General features: G+C 44.9%; 1 pseudogene; it reads right to left on the reverse strand.

The window, feature by feature from the left end:
- Positions 1 to 13,762: 13,762 nt before the first annotated feature.
- On the reverse strand, positions 13,763 to 14,714 carry LOC147747298 (uncharacterized; annotated as a pseudogene).
- Positions 14,715 to 20,935: the final 6,221 nt, after the last annotated feature.

Genomic DNA, 20,935 nt, shown 5'->3' on the forward strand with positions numbered 1-20,935 from the left:
ATTCCTATACTTGTGTTGCCCGATATATCTGGAATATGCACTCCAGGACCAGCCATTTACGCACACAACAAACATACCTATGGGTCATACACTAACCTCTGAGCCCCTCGCGTGTCAAATTGTATTACTGTTATGCTTCAATGCATAGTATTAATCATGAGGCTCGTTTTTCATACGCCGTGCCTGTCAATTATATGTTTATTATAGCTTATTCTCAACACGTCCACTTGTGCTAATACATTCAATTGAGGGCGAGAATAACACTATGGCAATGCGCAGAGAATAAATAAAAGCTATCACAGCGCGAGCGAATGCGGGCGATGTTGTTCGCTCTGCGCATGCGCACTACAATTCTGCAGTGCGGTCGCTACCGCTGTCACCCGCGAGCGATGTCTTCGCCTCGCGCATGCGCGATACATTACCCCCTCGGCGCATGCGCGCTTTGTCGAATTCGGCTCGAAATACAAATCGCGCTAGAGTGTCAGCACGCAGGATTGAGGCTAATTACCGGCACATGCGCGTTTAGCGTTTGCTGGGAATGAGGATAAGAGTCAGACAGCGCCAGCCAATAGACATTGCCCTTCCATAAAAAGTGCCGATTTTCGCGCTAAATTGACCAATTAAAGTGGGTATTTAACAAGGAGGTTTTCACAGTTCAAGCCACCTCCAATCCCACTCGGACGCTGGCCTTTGGGGAACCAACGGACAGGTATGGCTCCCTGCAAACCTAAGATCTAGCAACTAGGAATACCATCTGAAGCCCTGTTTATTTCATTTTTGTTGTCCTGTATGCACCAATATAGACCCTTTGGCTTTTTCTATACTATGCTCTCCAGACATTGTTTTCTGTAGGTTTAGTCAGTAACTATAGCTGATCTACGGAACCATTCACAATCAGCATCATTCTCAAACCTGGTCATTACCATGCCTTCTTTTTGGGTTGAGTCTCTCTTTTTAATCAACTAGTATCTGTTAGTATAGACATATGGATAAGTAGAGTATGCTCACTCTGTACCTCAATAGAACCTTCATTTGAGGTCATTGTACTTTTTCATCCCTAACAGAGCGGGGCCTCCTTCTTCCCGAGTAGGTGCCGGGTGAGGTGAGGTGTTCTCCCACAGATTGTTGGGTGAGTAGAACATAGATAAATTAATACTGTATAACTGAATCAGTTCCAAATCAGGAGACCTATGTAACTTCTGATAGGCGGAGAACAGTTTTCTGCTGCCCTGCCTATCTTTGTTGTGTTGTGTTTTTAATTTCCATTATATCACAAATGCCTCTCACACCGCTTTTTTCCACTTTAGGAAAATCACGACCAGTTGGATAAACACCCGGGAATACTTTGGGCTCAAAGATCTGGTAGGATTAATCCAAAATGTTTACACACTTTATGTTTTACACAGTGCAGATGCGTAACATCTAATGGTCCTGAAGAAAGCTTGGACTAGTGGTCCTCCCAGCTGAAACATGTCGACCTCCACGCACTACGCCATGACATAGTTATTTTTTAGACTATGCGGCATTGTTTTTACTCTTGACCCTGAACAATACTGAATAAACATATTTTTTGTCTCAGGAGTCAATTTTATTCACTACTGTTTCTTTTTGCACGAGCACTGCACACCATCGGTCCTACCTCTGAAATACTGTGGTTCAGAACAACATCGTCCAGAACCCATCTCCGCATCATTACCAGGTGCATTGGGAGAAACTATGGTTCATGGTTTACATCCCACATGACGACACTCCGCCAATAAGGGTGGGCTGATGGGAACTTTTCTAACCCAGTATTATCACTGTGAGGACATGTTGGTCTAGTGGTCTTTTGGGCATGACACAACACTTAGGTAAGCGATCTGACCAGGTAACTCTTGTTTGTTTCTTCAGTTGATAAAGGGGTTTGAGTTACCGTGGTCGTTAAACTTTCCCCTTTTGACCCCCCTACCTTCTTTTTTCTGGTACTTACCTGTTACCAGTGGTTACTAGTTGTGTGCTATATTTGCTAATTTGTGCTACAGTGATTTTATATCCTATATTCTATGTTCTAGAGGTGCTATTTCTACTAAGTGCTGATTCTGACAGGCACTCACGTGGCCCTGTCCTGTGTAAATAATCCTTTCTGAATATTGCCCGTGCCAGTTGGCACCATGTATATTGTGTGATTACTATCTGATGTGTTTTGACAATACAAAAAGTATTTTTATATAACCTTGTGTGGAGTTCCTTTTGCATGGTGCCTAGGATGTTGTTGCTGTTGTGTGCGTGCGCAAATGCTTTACACATTGCCTTGGGAATAAGCCTGTCTACTCGTGCCAAGCTACCTAGGGGATGAGCAGGGGTTATCTACAGTGTGTATCCCTTCACCCTGACTAGAAGTAAGGGTCCCTACTTGGTCAAAGGTACCTACCTCTGCCAATTAGAGACCCCCAGTTCTAACAAGGGGCATATTATGAAAGACCGGTGTTAAAATTATCGCTGTTTTCCGATATTGGGCTTGATAAGATGCCCTTGTTAATTTCCATAGAAGCCCGTGTTAACATCAGAACATGGGCTTCTAGGGGAATTAACAAGGGCGTATTATCAAGCCCATTATCGCCGTTTTATCTGCAGTTTCCTGCCGATAAAACGGCGATAATTTTAACACTGGTGCTTGATAATATGCCCCTAACTTTCTTGTTGTTCTCAAGTTGATTCGATCTCAAATCATGCCTCTCAATCCAGAGATATTGCCCCTGGAATAATCTTCCTTTCCCTCTTCATTCCATCTCAGAAATGTTGAAGTTTAGGAAAGCATTGAAAACGTGGCTCCTCACACCCTAATACGAAGCCAAGTACTAGACTCCAGCAATTATTAGCACCAGGAAACCTTCCCATATAACATTTGCGCTTTAGAAATGAAATAATAATGATGATGATGATAATAATAATAATAACATTAATATTAATAACAATAACAACAATAATAATTATTATTATTATTATTATGTATATATATATATAAATGATGATAATAATTATTATTATTATTAATTTGTATTAATATTATTATTGTTATATAATATTATTATTATTATTATTATTATTATTATTATTATTATTAATATAAAAAGAGAAAGAAAATTGTATATTATAAATCTGGCTCTATGTGTTCTTTAGGAGGCCTTTTTCTAATATGCATTCACTTCATAAACATAGTTAAATTTACTTTTTTGTTTTAACACCTGGGTAGAAATCAAAACTAATCGAGAGGAAAGTAACTTTTTGCCTATCCTCATATGCCTGGTTTACTCCAAGGAGGCAATAATCTGACTCTCAAACTCGATAATAACTGTGATATCAATTTGATGTCAGAATTAATGGGGGACGGTACTAACTGTATCCTCTTCTCCAAGATCCCATCCCCATGAAATAGGGGCAGAAAAATATCAATATCACCCTGACCCGTTTTTGTCTATAGATGTCGCAATTGTTTCTGCAAAACCTCCTATTTATTTGCCCAGATATCTATTTTCTGGTCATCACTTTTCAATTAAAGTTTTAATGAATTCCTCAACAAACAAATTCCAGGAGAATTCCTCATATTTTTCTAGTCTTCTCTAAGATAAGATTTGTTTAGCAAAAAGAAAACCTTCATCCAACTAAAGCATATATGGCACTCCGATTACAGATATAAGACCGGGGGCCAGATGTAGGTAATTCTATTTTATCGATTCATAAATACCGAATTTTACCTATTCGGTATTTATGAATCGGTAAAATAGAAGGTGGGAGATGTAGGTAAAATTTAATTTTCAATTACTGAATCAGTAACATTCGGTATTTACTGATTCGGTAAATACCGAATCGGTATTGCCCATTGATTCCTATGGGCCTTGAAGCCCATAGGAATCAATGGGCAATACCGATTCGGTATTTACCGAATCGGTAAATACCGAATCCTGCAAGGGTGCAGGGGGTGTCACTTTGACATCTTCTAGCACCCCAAATACAGGCATGTGTGCCATGTGGCTAAGGGCATGTCTGTGTGTCACATGGCACAGGTGTGCATGCACAGATGTGCATGCACACCTGCATTCGGTATTTTACCACCCAATAGGATTGGGTGGTAAAATACCGACTCTAAAGGGCCTGTGGCACTCTCAGGAGTGCCACCTACATGTGGAATTACCGAATTGGTAAAAATTACTAATTCGTATTTTACAGAATCAGTAAATTTACCAATTCGGTAAATTTACCGATTCTGTAAAATACTGGCCCCTACATGCAGATTCCTAAATACCGGTCGGTAAGGGCCGAATTTGGCCGTTACCGTCCGGTGTTTCCTCTCCTACATCTGGCCCTAAATGACTTAGTAAACTATAATGATAAAAATGTTTAATGCTAAAAACAAATACATATTCTTCTCTATCAAGCTCTAGGTCAATGAGCACAGTATAGGCCTAGATCCCTCTTTCTCAGACTACGTGGAAGAGAGTAAACCAGTTTCATAAAGAAGACCCTTTCTATCAGGAATTTGATTGAGGCCACTTAATAACTAGTGCAAATCAGATCAGCATCCTGCTACTTTTCATTTTAAACGGTATAGTTTTAAAATCCACTTGATATTAGTGACTAGCAAACTGGATTCCAACTTCACTAATAGTTACCTTACAACTGATATGGAACAAAAATCACACAGGTTCTCTTTATGATTTGTTCTCCAGTCAATTCTTCAACCAATCAACAGAGGTAGTTACCCCAGTATTTCAAAAGCTCACTAATTCTTCACATGCTATTGGCTTCTTATGTTCTGAACAGAACTGTAGCCACCCTTCTTCCTGAAACGTCATCACTCAACTCTCTAATTTTTAACATATGTCTAATCTGGTCTGCCTCTCTGAATTGATGTAGAGTGTATTGAAGAGACAGCTCCAAGATTCCTCAGACTAAAATAGCATCCTGAATTACCACCAGGCAGATGTATGCTTCAACACATTACATAATGACTCCATCTAGCCCTCACTCATGATCTACATTAGGTGATGACAACTGTGTCAGTTCCCTTATTTTACTGGATTTATCACAGCATGTGAAAGAGGTGGCAATTGAATACATATCAAGCACCTTGCAGAGTGTGGGCTGATGGGCTATGCATTAGCTTTGATAACCTCACTTGTGAAAGAACAGAGGTACATGGCTGTGCCACAAGATTGCAGAAAACAGACAAAGGGCTGTGCCACAAGATTGCAGAAAACAGACAAAGGGCTGTGCCACAAGATTGCATCACTTTTGAAAAAACCTCGACTGTGGACCTTCACAGGGCCACTCACTTTACCCAGTTATTTTTTTTAAAGATTATTTATTGTGCACTTAAACTTATGATTAATGAATTGTCCATCTTGCCTGCAAGCTTTAATCTAAGCTATGTTAATAGCAAATGACACATTCATTAAATCCAGTGGTAAATTGTCAATTCACCCATAATGCAAGTTGTCACGTGACAATTATTTTATTCTATACATGGATGACTTGTCTACATTAGCATACACCAGTGCCTGGAGTAACAGGTAACCTGGTTTACCAGAAGGTCTCATCCATTCACCATGTCAATTGACTAAATGACTCCATTGCTTCTATTCAAGCTTGAATGTCCAAAACCTATGTTATGTTGAAACACACCACAAATAAAATGGTACATATTGCCATCACCACTAAACAACAGGATCAACATTTGCTTTCTGAAATTAATATAAGCGGCTTCACACTACAGATTGTCCGTGGGCTTTTAGATTAACCCAAAATGGTCCTTCAAGACACTCATTGGGCGTAAGAAAAATACTATCTGGCTTTATCTGACCCTTATCCACAAACTAAATGACTTGATAATACAAGCATACTTCAACATCCAAGTCAAGGCACTGGCGAAGACTTATCCAGCAACCTCTTAGGGTGCCCAATATACAGGGGCTAATCTCACTGAAGGTGCTCATATTACTATAGGATTATTCCAACCCTTAAAGGAATTCCTTTGGCTTCCTTTTCCCATGCACATGACATACTGCATCATCTACACACTACTGTACTTGGCAACAAAGACCTCAGGTGATCTGCGCCACAAGTGCAGTTGCAGTACTGCAAGTCCTTTTCCTCCCAGATCTCCTCTTCAGGAACAAACTCCAGACCATAGTATTAAAACAAAATGTTGTTTCGGTGTAGCCATCCAGTGAGCAACCCATTTAAAGAGAGATTGCTCTGTGACTGGGAGTGAGTGTTTGAAAAGTTTCAGCGCTCCATCCATCATCTCCTTGTGTTTGCTTTGTTCACTCTGAGTTGGCAGGGTATGCCCAGACATGGGGCCCTTGATCACTTCACCACTGGATTCAAGCTGGCCTGGCTGATGGGGGATGTTACCCCAAAACCGGTCCCAGGATGCTTGTTTCCAGTCCAAAGAAGACCTGGTTTGGCAGTTCAGGCTGGACTGTTCCTATGAGGCAAAGGGTCAAGACTGATTTGCATATAGCTGGGTCTGAACTGGGGTGGTGAAGTGAGCTAAAGAACAATGACGGATTCAACCCAGATCTGTGACTCGACGTGAGTGTCTGAAAAGTTTCAGCGCTCCGTCCATCATCTTCTTGTGTTTGCTTCTATCTATTAAACTAATCATCCCCAAACCACACTCTCCACTAATCCTATCATACATAACTCTCACTTTGCATGGCAAATATCCCACAAACTACAAATATCTTAATTTGCATACAATCCAGGGCACCTTGTTGCATACTGCAAATTGATGATATTATTTATCAGGGTAAATTGAAAGTTGTTTTAAAACATGAAACAAAAATTTCGAATTCCCATGTCACAGAAGTGGAGGTACACAGAACTCACACACGCCCTATCGAATAAACAAGGGAGAACACCATTTCCACTACAACGCTCCCCCAACGGCCACTACGCCCATACATGGAAAGGCTTGAGAGGGGAAATTTCGGGAATATATACCACACTGCTAGATCAGCACTTCTCCATCGATTAGCCACCAAACTAGTCACATGGTAGGTAACAAGGCTAAATGTAGAATTTCTGGAAGACAAATCGGACACTGTTTTATCAGATTACAGCAAAGGTCTTAGAGAATCACCTTTGAAGTATTGTTTTTTAATCCTTCCCCTATGGCATTGTTCACCAGCAGAGTTATGTGACACCAGGCTTAGCAAGGACACTTGTTGTTGAAGGTGCAGGGAACCTGAATGTGATAGAGCACATGTGTTGGGAGAATGCACATCGGTACACCAATTTTGGCGCCAGGTTGGGATTATCTGAAAAATTAGTTGCATGCATCAGTTCAGTAAAATGCACGCTTGGTTCTTCTGCATGACACCTCAGGACTACCTTCTTTAATGACACACTTCACTAGATGGTTCGCCACTACACTTGGCAGGGCTAAAATGGATATTTTGTCCTATTCGAAAACCAACCACACCATGACATTCCAATCCTGGTTGGAGAATATGTATGGAATGAAGTCTTTTGAACTGCAGATCTACAAGCTTAATGACAAAATGCAAACTTTTGAAGACACCTGGGGACTTTTTTTAAGGGCTGATGATATACCTAGCTCAACCAAAGCACAACACTATGAATACACAACTTCTGGTTGTTTTAGTAGGCCTATTTAAAATTACCCACTCTTGCATAGTCAGCTCCCTTATTAGAATGCTTTCATGGGGAAGTAATGGGAAAATTATGGTTACATCCAGGTTCATGCTCCTTCCCAATGTTAACACTTTTGGAGCGTCGAACGTTCAGCGACCAGTGTTGAACGTTCGAATAACGGGTGCGCCCCGTCGGCCAACGGTCGTGCGCAGCACTGGCAAGGTAGTGCTCGCGACGACCGTTGGCCTACGGCAGCACTTAAAGGGTTAAGAAAAAGGTGGTTTGCCCTGTTTTATTTTGCTAGTTCACACAGAATGTGGGGGGATGGACAATGTTATTTACACTGGGAAGGAAATGGCCTAGTTGTCTCTTGAAACATGCTTGGACAGTGGGCATGGTTTATATTATTATTCTGTGATCAATGCTGGTAATTCAATTGCTAATAATGTATTCTGGATTTAAACTAACAAAGAATGACAAAAAAAAGTGTACTTATATGAAGCTTTTTCATTTATCCGGCCATTAATGTTATGGCCCATATAGGATAGCAGTCAGGTTTGACTCTCACTGTAACATATACCTAAATCTAAAACATACTCCACACATTGTTTTTAAATGTTGAACTTGATTGGATATACATCTTTAAATACTTACCTAATGCTATTTGTTAATAGTTGAAGTAATACAATGTGAGGTATTACCAAAATTCAAGACACATATATTTCTTTAAATTGCACTTACTTTGAGAGTTAATGATAACATACCTCCTGCAATAGTGCTTTGTTTTGAAGTGTCCCTCTAATTTGATAACAACATAGAAAATGTATCCAAGTTATTGCACCCTTGTTGCTGCTTAATTGTCCTCAGGTCCATCAGGCCCCCCTCCATATTGGACTACGCCACTGCCAGAATCCACAGCATCAGGGTGTTAGTGAGTGCTGCACACTCCTAGACCTTTGGAAGGACCTTCCAAGTGTCTGGCATTCTGTTATTTTTGTACAACGCCAAATGTCCTCCACCGTTTTCTGCAATGCAGGGTTCGATCATTATAGACCCCTCCAGCTGTCTCGTCTCTCTACCAATCAACTGCCAGGTTTTTTTCTTCTGGTGAGGGCTGACCTAATTAAAAAATTACAAAAGAAAAAAAACATAAACATTATTTGAATTCACAGTTTTTTTCACTTACGTTTGCATTTTTTTAAAATTATTACTTCAACATATTGGTGGAAAGTCAGAGAAAATATGTTGAGGCATAAATAGTGGTTTGTAGAACTTGCTTTAACCTAATAATTATGTTATGCAGTTAGTATATTTTTTTTAAAAGCATACATTTAAGACATTTACACATGCAAAACCAACATTTGAACAATCACATGCATGTAATAAACATAAACAATTTATCTATTCTCTAAAGAAATGACTTAAAGCAATATGGTACAATACAACATACGTATGCATAGATTAATCAACTGAAATTGTGATTGCAATAGCTGCAAAACAGCTATTGCAATCACAATTTCCGCTCCCGCAATTCATTAAGCAAAAAAACAGCAAATTGCAAATTCGCAAACATAAATTTGCAGAATCAATGTGGAACCCCCTTAGCGAATCTGTAACAGCGATTTTCCACTTATACTGCAAATTATTTTGCAAATTCACAATTAAATCGCAAATTCAATTAATCAAACATCGCAAATTGCAAGAAAAAAAACAAAATCTCTAAATCCGAGTCGCAATTTAAGGAGAAGTCAAACCTGGTGGTAACCACGAAGTTCAATTGGTAAAAAGAAAAAAAAATTCTAACAAGAAACAGGTGCGGGGTAAAACAAACACACTTAAGGAGACACAGTAGGAGCATGAGGACATTCACAATGCCAGGTCTATACATCGTGGCAAGGCGGCTGAGGCTCCAGGCTCCAGGCTGCAGCCCGGAGCCAACGCAGGATCCAGGAGCGCATCTTCCGGCTGCGGATAACACTCCTGGGCCCGACTGAAGAGGAGATCTACTCCAAATACAGGCTGAATGGGACAATGATAACTAAGCTCATCTGAGACCTTGACCCCCTGATGCAGCACCCAACAAGGAGGACCAATGCTGTGCCCACCCATGTCCAGGTCCTGTGCTGCCTGCACCTCCTGGCCTCCGGAAGCTTCCAGGGGATAGTTGCATATGCAAGGGGGATCTCCCAGAGCACACCGTCACGCTGCCTACGGAGTTTCCTGGACGCCATGCTGAGCCGGATACACCACTGCATAACCTTCCCAACCACCCAACAGGACTTAAACCAAACAAAGCTTGACTTCTATAACACCGCGCAATTCCCCCATGTAATTGGCTGAATTGACTGTACCCACATCCACATCTGCCCACCCGCTGAGACAGAATACATGTACCTGAACCGCAAGTCCTACCACTCACTAAACATCCAGATGGTCTGCAAGGCAAAGACATTCATCACATACATAGTGGCCAAATACCCGGGGAGCACGCATGATTCGTTCATCTTCAGGCACAGCTGCATACACACCCGCCTGGCCATGGGTGACTTTGGCAAAGGACATCTTCTAGGTAAGTACACATGCCCACATACAGTATGTCAAGACCATGTAGCTGCGCATAACAGGCACTGACCCTCTGCTCCCATCCTTCAGGTGACAGCACCTACGGCCTCTGTGAGTACCTCCTCACCCCATACCTCAACCCTGCTACACCACAGGAACGGCGTTACAATGCTGCACACAATGTCATTCAGGGGACATTTGGGATGTTAAAGAGCCGATTCCGCATCCTACACAAGACTGGTGGGGCCCTCAAATACCAGCCTGAGGTCTGCTGCCGCATCATGGCCATGTGTGCCATACTCCATAATATTACTACCAAGTGGAGGATACCTGTGGAGATCTCAGGTAGTGAGTCGGAGGGGCACAACCGGCCACCTGCACATGTACATCATGCACGCGGGGAGAATCTCTTGCTCCACTGAAAAAGCCTCCCAGCAACCTCAACAGCAAGAAAGCTGGGTGGTTCACCAACGATCTCAAAGACTCCAAGAAATCCTGCTGTGAAATCGAGAAAGTCTGGCGCCACAACCAGTCAACGGACAAGATGACAGCCCTCAAGAACGCCACCCGCAAACACCACCAGCTGATCCACACCACCAAAAGGTCATCCGTCAGAGAACGACTGGACAACAGCACCCACAACAGCAAGGAACTCTTCAACGTTGTGAAAGAGCTTTCCAACCCCAATGCCAGCAACAACGACATCACGCCTTCTCAAGACCTCTGCAACTCTCTGGCCACTTTTTTCACCGTAGGATTGTCGACACACACGACAGCTTTGGCGCTCAGAACACGTACCTCACCACCGAACCTACACCACCCACCACCACCATGTGCTCCTGGACTCAGGTCAGTACGGAAGATACCACCCACACGATGAACACCATCCACTCGGGCTCCCCAGCCGATCCCTGCCCACACCACATCTTCAGCAAAGCCGACTCCATCATCGCACCCAAACTTCGGGACATCATCAACAACTCCTTCATATTCGCCACCTTCCCAGAGAGCTGGAAGCACGCAGAGATCAGCGTCCTCCTGAAGAAACCCACCGCAGACCCCTCAGACCTCAAGAACTTCCGCCCCATCTCGCTCCTCCCCTTTCCGGCAAAAGTCATCAAGAAAACCATCAACAAACAGCTGACAGCCTTCCTGGAGACGAACGGCTCCCTCGACCCATTGCCGTCCAGATTCCGAGCGAACCACAGCACCGAGACCACCCTCATCGCGGCCACCGACGTCATTCGGACCCTGCTGGACAACAGAAAAACCGCCGCCCTCATCCTGCTCGACCTTTTGACTGCGTTCGACACGGTCTGCCACCGCACCCTGACAACCCGCCTCCGCCACGCCGGGATCCATGGAAGGCCCTGGAAAGGACCACCTCCTTCCTCTCCGACAGAACCCAAAGAGTCCGTCTCCCGCCCTTCCTCGCAGAAGCCACCAAGATCATCTGCGGCGTACCTCAAGACTCCTCGCTCAGCCCCACCCTCTTCAACATCTACATGAGCCCCCTTGCAGCCATCGCACGCAAGCACAACCTCAACATCATCTCCTCCGCCGACGATACCCAATTGATCCTCTCTCTCACCAACGACCCCACCTCCGACAGAGCCAGCTTCCAGGACGGAATGAGAGACATCGCAGACTGGATGAAGCTCAGCTGCCTGAAGCTGAACTCAGACAAGACGGAAGTCCTCATGTTATGTTATGTTATGTTATGTTATGTTATGTTATGTTATGTTATGTTATATTTTATTTCTATAGCACACGGCTACTCCAACGGAGTGTCCCGGTGCTTTGAGTTGGCAGCTCATAAAAGGAAAACATAGCAGATAAAGAACTTTCAGAGAGCAAGATAACATAACTAAAGGGTAAAATGCCAAGTTTTTAAGCCTTTCCTAAAGGACAGCAGATTAGAGGTGCTGCGTAAGGCCAATGGCAGAGTGTTCCAAAGCTGGGGCGCCCTCACACTAAAGGAGCGCCCCCCAACCTGGGCCCTCCTAACCCAGGGGACCACCGCAAGAGACAGAGACTCCGAGCGCAGAGCTCTGGTAGGGCGATAGAAAACAAGCCTGCGCTGAAGGTATTTTGCTCCCAAGCCAAAGAGCGCCTTATGAGCCAGAGTCAACGCCTTAAAAACTATCCGCTGCCGGATGGGCAGCCAATGGAGTGACTGTAACAGGCCAGACACTCTAGCTCGCCTACGGAGGCAAAAAATGGCATGCGCCGCAGAATTCTGCCCGACCTGAAGTCGCTGCACAAGATAATCTGGAAGACCCAAATAGAGAACATTGGCATAGTCTAATCAGGAGCCAATCAAAGCTTGCATGGTAATCTTCCTATGCTCTTCAGTGAACAAAGGGAGGAACTTCCGTAGCATCCTTAGAATGCCAAAACATGTGCCCATGAGGCAGAGGATCTGAGATCTCATCGTCAGAGTGTTGTCAATCTTAACTCCCAGGTTTTTTGCCACCTGGGATGCCTGAGCTGGAGGAAACATGTAATTCGGCCACCCTCATGCTCGGCCCATCCATCTCCGCCTGGGACGACTCCTGGTGGCCCCCAGCTCTGGGCCCCCCACCCAAGCCCACGGACCACGGACGCAACCTGGGCTTCATCCTTGACTCCTCCCTCACGATGGCCAAGCAAGTTAACGCTGTTACCTCCTCCTGCTTCAACACTCTCCACATGCTCCGTAAGATCTTCCACTGGATCCCCACTTGAAGCAGGAAAACGGTCACCCAGGCCCTCGTCACCAGTCGTCTGGACTACTGGAACGCCCTCTACGCTGGGACCACCGCCAAACTACAGAAAAGACTCCAGCACATCCAGAACACCTCAGCACGACTCATCTTGGACATCCCCCGACACAGCCACATCTCCGCCCACCTGAGGAACCTGCACTGGCTCCCCGTCAGCAAAAGGATCACGTTCAGACTCCTCACCACGCACACAAGGCTCTCCACGACTTGGGCCCTGAATACCTCAACAACCGCCTCACGTTCTACATGCCAACCCGCCAGCTCCGCTCGGCCAGCCTCACCCTAGCCACCGTCCACGGATCCGCAGAAACACCACCGGAGGAAGATTCTTCACCTACCTGGCGGCCAAGACCTGGAACACCCTCCCCACCCACCTACGACTCACCCAGGACCATCTCTCCTTCAGGAAGCAACTCAAGACCTGGCTTTTCGAGCAGTAGCAGCCCCCGCCCCCAGCGCCTTGAGACCCTAGCGGGTGAGTAGTGCGCTTTACAAATACTCTTGATTGATTGATTGAATCCTGCAGAAGGACACAGGCGCCGCAACAACATTACACTGAACTATTTTTAGTGCACCAATACCCCTCACACAACACTGCACTCATGCAAGCCACATGAAATAATGACATGAGTAATATTTGAGTTCAAAATAAATTCTCATTCTATTTTTTGAACAAGATCTAGATTTTTTTGTATTTTACAAACAACATAACTGCTGCATTGCATCATACAGCCTCTTGAATGCAGAGCAGGCGTGCTTGGTACATCAGCATGGCACTGCTGCTAATGTTCAGCCATTCACTGGCGGCTAATGCCGGACGCACCCTGTAGCCTCTCCAAATCCACGTCGGCAGTGTCCGGCCGTGATGCTGCACTGGGCCTGGTACTGCGGCGCTGTTCTGGTGCCACCGGCACAGACTGTCTGCTCAGGCTGGATGTGCCCTCACTGGCATCATCACCCCCCCCTTGCATGGGCATGGCCACACACCTGTTGGTTTTGGATTGTGGTGGTGACCTGCTTTAGGACCATTGCAACATCCTGGCTGCATTGCACCATTTGAATTTGCATTGCCAGGGACCGGCGTGACAGTTGGTTTGTTGCATTCGCGATCAGGTGGTTTGACCTGGTATATGCTGATAGCCGGGTCAGCAGCTGGCGATGGCGACGGTGGGTGATGTCCTGTTGCGACACCATCAGTTGGCTGTTCCCCTTCACTGTGGCAGTCAACTCCTGCACACTTTCGGTGAGCTGATTCACATTGCGTGCAGTCTTGTACAGCTGCAGCTGCATTGCTGCCATGTGCTGTGCCTGCTTGCGGTGCACAGCTAGCATCCGTTGTTCGATCCCTAGCCCTGGATCTTGGGCCTGTTGCTTCCTCTGTGCTTGTGTGACCCCGTTGCACTGCTGCCTCAACCGTCCGCTTGCCTGCGACCGCACAGTGGCTGTGCGGCGTGTCTGCCTCCTGGGTGGTGGTGGGGCCTGTTCCAATGCCATGCGTGACGCATGGGGTGGTTGCACTCCTCCTGTGGCTGCAGGGGTGGCACTGTCCGCATGTGGAGGTGGTGGTACTGGTGCAGGTGTGTGTGATTGTCCAGGTTGTGGGGCAGGATGGCTCTCTCCCTCCGTCTCCTCTGGGGTCTCCTCGATATGGAGTGCCTCCCTGTCTGTGGTCTCTGCTTCTGCAGCACCGAAGATGTAAATAGGTGCATGATTATTGATATGAATCTTGCACATGGGATGTTGCAACATGCATGCAGGCTTGCATTCCCTGACTGGCTTTAGGGATATGGTTCGCTAGACAGTTCTGGCTGTGTGTGGCTATCAGGGAACTATTGTCACACTACAGGTCCCATAATGCAATAGTGCATTTCTGATGTGCAAAGTCTGCATTACTGGGGTTATCAAATGGCCAGCTTGGGGGGCATGGGCATTCTTAGGGGAGGGGGTCGCAGTTGCATGGCTCTTACCTTGTGATTGTTGTGTGGGTCGGGAGGTGTCCAGCTGAGTGACTCCGACGCAGGCTGCAGGGTTGATGGTGTCCTCAACCAGGTCTTCAAGTAGTGTGTTGGTGGCAACTGGGGTCACCTCCTCCTGTGGTATGTTGCTCCCCCAGCCTCTCTGCTATGCGCTCCTTGGCACGCCCTCTGAGGTGATACCACCTCTTCGTTAGGTCATCAATTGACCGCTGGGACCCTCCTACGGCGTTTACCTGCGCCCTGATGCGCAGCCAAATGCGCCTTTTGTCGGCCTCTGGCACCTTTCTGGATAGCTTTCCAAAAAGCTTATCATGGTCCCTGGTGACTTCCTCAATCAGGAACTCCAGCTCCTGTTCTGAAAACTTTATTTTTCTTTTCCTGCCAGTTTCACTGGCTCCTGCTGTATCCTGGGACATTCTGGTGTAGGATGTCTGTTCTGTTGTGGGGCTGCAGGGCTTTGCCTCCTCCTCTCTCCAGCTCTGTGTTCAGAATGAGTAAAGGAACTGCCTACTTCCTGGTTGTGATGTCATCATTGTGCTCAAAATGCAACTTCCCGTTTTTGCGATCTCGCAAATTGCGATATCGCAAAAATGGGAAGTCGCAATTTGCAATTTCGGTAATTGCGAAATCGCAATTTCGGGTTGGGAAAACAGGAGATTCTGTGAATTTTCTGTGATTTTTGAAAATTCGCATTCGGCGATTGCGGCTGATTGCGAATTGCATTTTTCGTCGCATTTTTTGATGCATCCCATTCTGCGAATTCCAATTTACGATTCGGTATTTTTTGCAAATTGGAATTCGCAGAATGGGCGCTTGATGCATCTGGGGGATAATGCTGTGTGCTAGGTCTGCTCTTTTCTGCGGTATGGTGCTGTTAGGTAGCACTAGGTAGTTATGGGTGGTGCAAGGTAATCTTGTACATACACTTGAAATGTAGAGATCCATTAGGCAAACAACTTTAACGTTGTTGGAATGGAAGTGTTTCCCATTACGATAAACTTGCTCTCACTCTTGAGGTGGAATCAGTGCTATGGGGGTTTCATCAATGTCACGAACCGCACGTGGAAATACTCCCAAAGCATAGAAGTATGCCTTGATGTTGTTTAATCTTGCATTATTTATAGAAAATTGTATGTAGGCTTTCATATGTTGCAGCATGACCTTTAAAACATTTCTGAGAACAGGTGAAAAAGTAGCATGGGACATTTTTCTGCAGCATCTCACAGTGTACTGCACAGAAATGCAGGACAGACATTATTTTGTCCTTAGAAGCGTTATCTGTTCGATTCCTGATTCCAGCAATCAAATCTACTTCTTATTGTTGGCTTAATGCTTCAAACGTTTCTCAATTTAAAGTGTATTTTTTAAATTATGTTCTTGCATGGTCTCCAGGTCAGAAAAAGCTTTGTAAACTCACTCTTGCCTTGCTCTACATCTCCCTTGCAGTGCTCTATCGGCATATCTAAAGAATATGGAGAAAAAAAAATATTTAAGAAAAATGTACTAAAAAACAATTCATAATGAACACAAAGCAAAAATACACACATGGACAACGTGTAATGTATACCAAAACAATTTTAGATATTTTATGACATCTAACAACTTTTTTGCTATCAAAATGCACTTTGATACTTTTGGATCATTTGATTTTGGACCACTGTCTGGGATGGTTCTTGGACTACGGGGCCTTGACCTGAGCATCCTCGAGCCTCTGTTGTGCTGGGGCATAAAAGTCAAATCCTCACAGTGTGCTGTAGGTGATCATGTTGATGGGGAATGGATGTCCTTTGATCACCTGGTTTTATAGGGGGCTAAATGGGATGGCGTGTAAGGAATTGATCCCAGCTAGCAGGTGCTGGGAGACGGCTTGTGTCATTCTCTGGCGGATAAGGAATGGGTTCTGTCTTAAACCTAAAAGGTGTCCCGGAACACAAGACTAAAATTCACGCAGTTTAACTATGCATATCAAACGTACTTGTTCCCCAGGAAAATAGAGGCCTTGTTTGCGGGTGATCTACTGTTATACTTGCTGCTCTGCCAGTATGAGTGTGCTCTGTGGAATGTTGGTGCATGGTGATGCATTGGAATGTTAGGTGCCTGTGAGTGTCAGTTGGGGGTGAGCAGCAGGGAGGCTGCTCCCTGTGGGGCTTAACATCTGGCTTATTTTAGAAGCTTACTATTGAAACTCTTTACCTAGAACTAATATTAATAAACCATCTTATATACTACTAGCAGCCCGCCCCGGCGTTGCCCGGGGCAGAAGGGGGCTGGGGGCAGCATTTTATGCCTCTGTGCACTCCCGCCTGCCCCAACATTGCCCAGACCGCATCCCTCCCGCCTCCCGCCTCGCCGCCGCCCCCCGCCCGCCCCGACATTGCCCAGACCGCCTCCCGCCCGCCTCCCGCCTAGCGCCTCGCGCCCGCCTCCCGCCTGCCTTTGCCATACCTGAGCCGCCCGCTCCGGACTTCACCGCCACTCCTCACCGCTTGTCACCGCTCCTCCCCGCCTGTCGTCATCAAGTCTAGGTCGCGGTCAGCGCTACGTCGCAGCCAGCGCTAGTTTTAGGGGACGACTTTGTTTTGAAATTTTAATTTTTTAATTTACGTTTTATTTTTATTTTATGTCGCCTATGTCCATCTACACACCCTGAGGATTCCAACAATATATTGGGTGAGTGGATTGGCGCTGTGGTTCCCTTGTTTACCTTGCCAAAAGGTTTCTGTTCTCTCTTTATACTAGTAGTATAGATATACGCCTACTGGACTTTTGAATATTATATTTTTTTGGTGATGATTTTATGGAACAGACTACGTGTGCAAGGTGTTTTAAAGAAGTTAATTTACAGAGAGAAACTCCAAAACTAAGACTACAAGGAAAAGCTTCAAGAGCACTATTGTGAAATTAAGAAGAAGTATTAAGGGAGTGGAGCCTGCAGAAATCTACGATGCGTCGGAGATCAACCCACCAGTGTTATACTACATCTAACAGCCTTAACTCCAGGGTATTAGTACAGGCATCCACATGGTTAACTCAGCAGGCAGTTTTGCTAGCAGTGCATGCACTATTTTTGGCTGTCAGCTGCCTGTGTGGAGTTGCTGGCAGTGTGCGCTTAATGGCCGAAGAGACCTGCACTCGCATTAACTTTATTACTAATATTAGGAACCGGCTGAGGGATGACCCATGTTTTAAACTGTTCTTTCACTGTTCCAGACTGGTCAGTTGCGCTGGTGGAAATTGTCTGGTCTGATATGCGACACGTTTTTTTTCTGTCCGAGATGCGGCATTGGGATAGTCTGAGTGGTTATGCCATTGCTGGTGTGCAGTATTTGAATGGGCCGCAAGATGGTGTTGTAGGTGTCTCGCTCACCCCTTACCATGCCCCCAGGGTCGCATGAAGATGCTGTGGAGAGGTTGCGTGAAGGTGATGTGGAGAGGTTGCGTGAAGGTGCTGCAGGTATTTTGGGAGCATCTTCCCTGCTTCCAGTATTGCTGCTCATTTTGCAGCACATCCATGCCTGGAGCATCCCCGGATGTATTTTTCATACATGCCGCCAAGTTTTTGTTCTTCATATTCTTCTTCTCCATTGACATAGCCAGAGTGGGTCCCACACTATTCAGACAAGTTATCGTGGGAGCGCTTCTCAAATTCACTTGCCGGTCACAAGATCTTTAAAATGTTTAACTCATGGGTCGAGAAGATCGGCTGCTATCTGGATGACACTGGGATTATTTTGGGTGAGAGGATCTTCTCTTTTAAGCAATACATCACGTTGATGGTCAAGAGCATCTTTTATCTCAATGAAAAGAATTTATTTCTGGGACATGCTGCTGCTACTATGGGAGGGGTCAAGTTCACCAGCTTGGTGTACCCAGTGTCGACTTAGGGTGAGGGGTTCAGTTTGACACTCTTGTAGGGTATTCAGATGTTCTCAGTGTTTCCCGATCTGCTTGAAGGAATACAACCTACATTGGAGTTGAGTGATATTTTGGGTGAGGAGTCGCTCGCCGGAGTTAAGCACTGGTCTCCAGTGTGAGACTGAATGTTGTAGTGCTGATTTATTTTTAAGTGTTCAATGCTGTACAGTTTGGTTATGCCGTCTATTGCTGCATTTTCTCCTGCCATGCATTTGTAGAGCGCTCTCATTATTTGTCCATGTTGTCATCAGGGAATGTTGTACTAGATTACTGGTCTATTATTGTTGGTAAGCAGGTTTCCTGTGTGTGGGAATTATTACTGTGATTCTGCCATGTTATAGGGGTTCTTGTGACAGTGTGACTTCCTACCTGTGTGCACGTTCTTGTGCGTGGAATCGTCACCTTTATTACTGTCATGTGGGTTTGATTTTTCTGCGATGGGTATACAAGTTTTTCCGTGCCTGGGAATCATTTCTGACATACTGGCATGGTGTTGATTTTTATGTCACTTTGAATGACTGTGTGGATGTGGGTGTGTGTCACCCTTTTCTTGCATTATACTAGATGACTGTGTGGGGTGTGAGCCACCCATTGCTTGCATTATGCTTGCTTCCCTTGTCACTTTGGTTGACTGTGTGGGGTGTGATCTTATCTTATCTTTTACTTATTGTGGTTGGGATGACTTGGCGTGGATAACTCACCCGTTTCTGCTCTAGAGGTTTTGTGTGGATGCAGTTTGGTGAGATTTTTCTTACAGATGAGTTGCCGTGGTTGGGATGACTGTGCGTGCATAAGTCACCCGCTTCTGCTCCGGAGGTTTTGTGTGGATGCAGGTTGATGAGATTTTTCTTACACATGAATTGTCGTGGTTGGGATGACTGTGCGTGGATAAGTCACCCGCCTCTGCTGCGGAGGTTTTGTGTGGATGCAGTTTGATGAGATTTTTCTTACACATGAATTGTCGTGGTTGGGACGACTGTGGGTGGATAAGTCACCCGCTGTTTACTGTACTTGTTATGTTTTATGTTGGATTCTCTGTCAGGATGCTAGTCACCCGGAAAGTCTTATGCATGAGTGTGAGAGTTTTTTCTTTTGGTGGGTGATTGAGTGTAGTACTGTTTTGAGGGTTTTGTGGGTTTGTGTTCCTGTCTTGATTTGTATTTATGCTCTTTGTTGTTGTCTGATGTGCCACTTAGGTGTTGGTTTTCTCCGTGGACTGCCTTTCATGCTACTCTGGCCAACTGATGGGCTTTGTGGCATGTGGGGCTCGGTATGAGATGTAGGGTGTGGTAGAGTGTGTGGTTTTCTAATCATGTTTTGGGAAAGAGGGAGATGTGGGTGACATTTAATATGTTCTCTGGCATGTCTCTTTTGTCTCTTTAAGAGTGTGCGATATGGACATCTGGTATTTGCAATATTGTTGAACTTTTATAAATTGCTTTTCTATGCATGGGTTTTTATGTACATGCGATTTCGTATCATCTTTACATCTACTATGTTTCCATGCATGTCTTCTTGTTTCTTCACCAGATTGCATTATTTACATCTGTAATTCGCATCTTTGTGACTCTTTTATTTATTGCATTTACATGCATGGTTCCTTATGTGTGTATGTGATTTTTTATCATCCTTACATCTAATTTATTTTCATGCAAGTTTCAGTCTCTCTTAATGCAAGTTGTTCTTTGGGTTGTCGAATGTGTTCTTTTGTTCTGTAAAGCGGGGAGATGTGTTATACCTGCTGCTCAGCCTGTAGGAGTTTGCTGTGTGGAATGTTGGTGCACGGTGATGCATTGAAATGTTGGGTGCCTGTGAGTGTCAGTTAGAGTATGGGCTGAGCAGCAAGGAGGCTGCTCTTGGTGGGGCTTAACATCTGGCTTATTTTAGAAGCTTACTATTGGAACTAAGATTAATAAACCATCTTATATACTATATACACCTCGGCTACTGGACTTCTGATTATTACACCCTCGACCATTCCTGTGATGTGTGTTATTGTTACCAACCTTTTTCAATTTCAATTTGCTTTATTCGATTTTGGTTTAAAATCATAAAAGCGTACAATTAAAAACAATCATA

Source organism: Lissotriton vulgaris, chromosome 1_1 (genome assembly GCF_964263255.1).
Source record: "Lissotriton vulgaris chromosome 1_1, aLisVul1.2, whole genome shotgun sequence".
NCBI lineage: Eukaryota > Metazoa > Chordata > Amphibia > Caudata > Salamandridae > Lissotriton > Lissotriton vulgaris.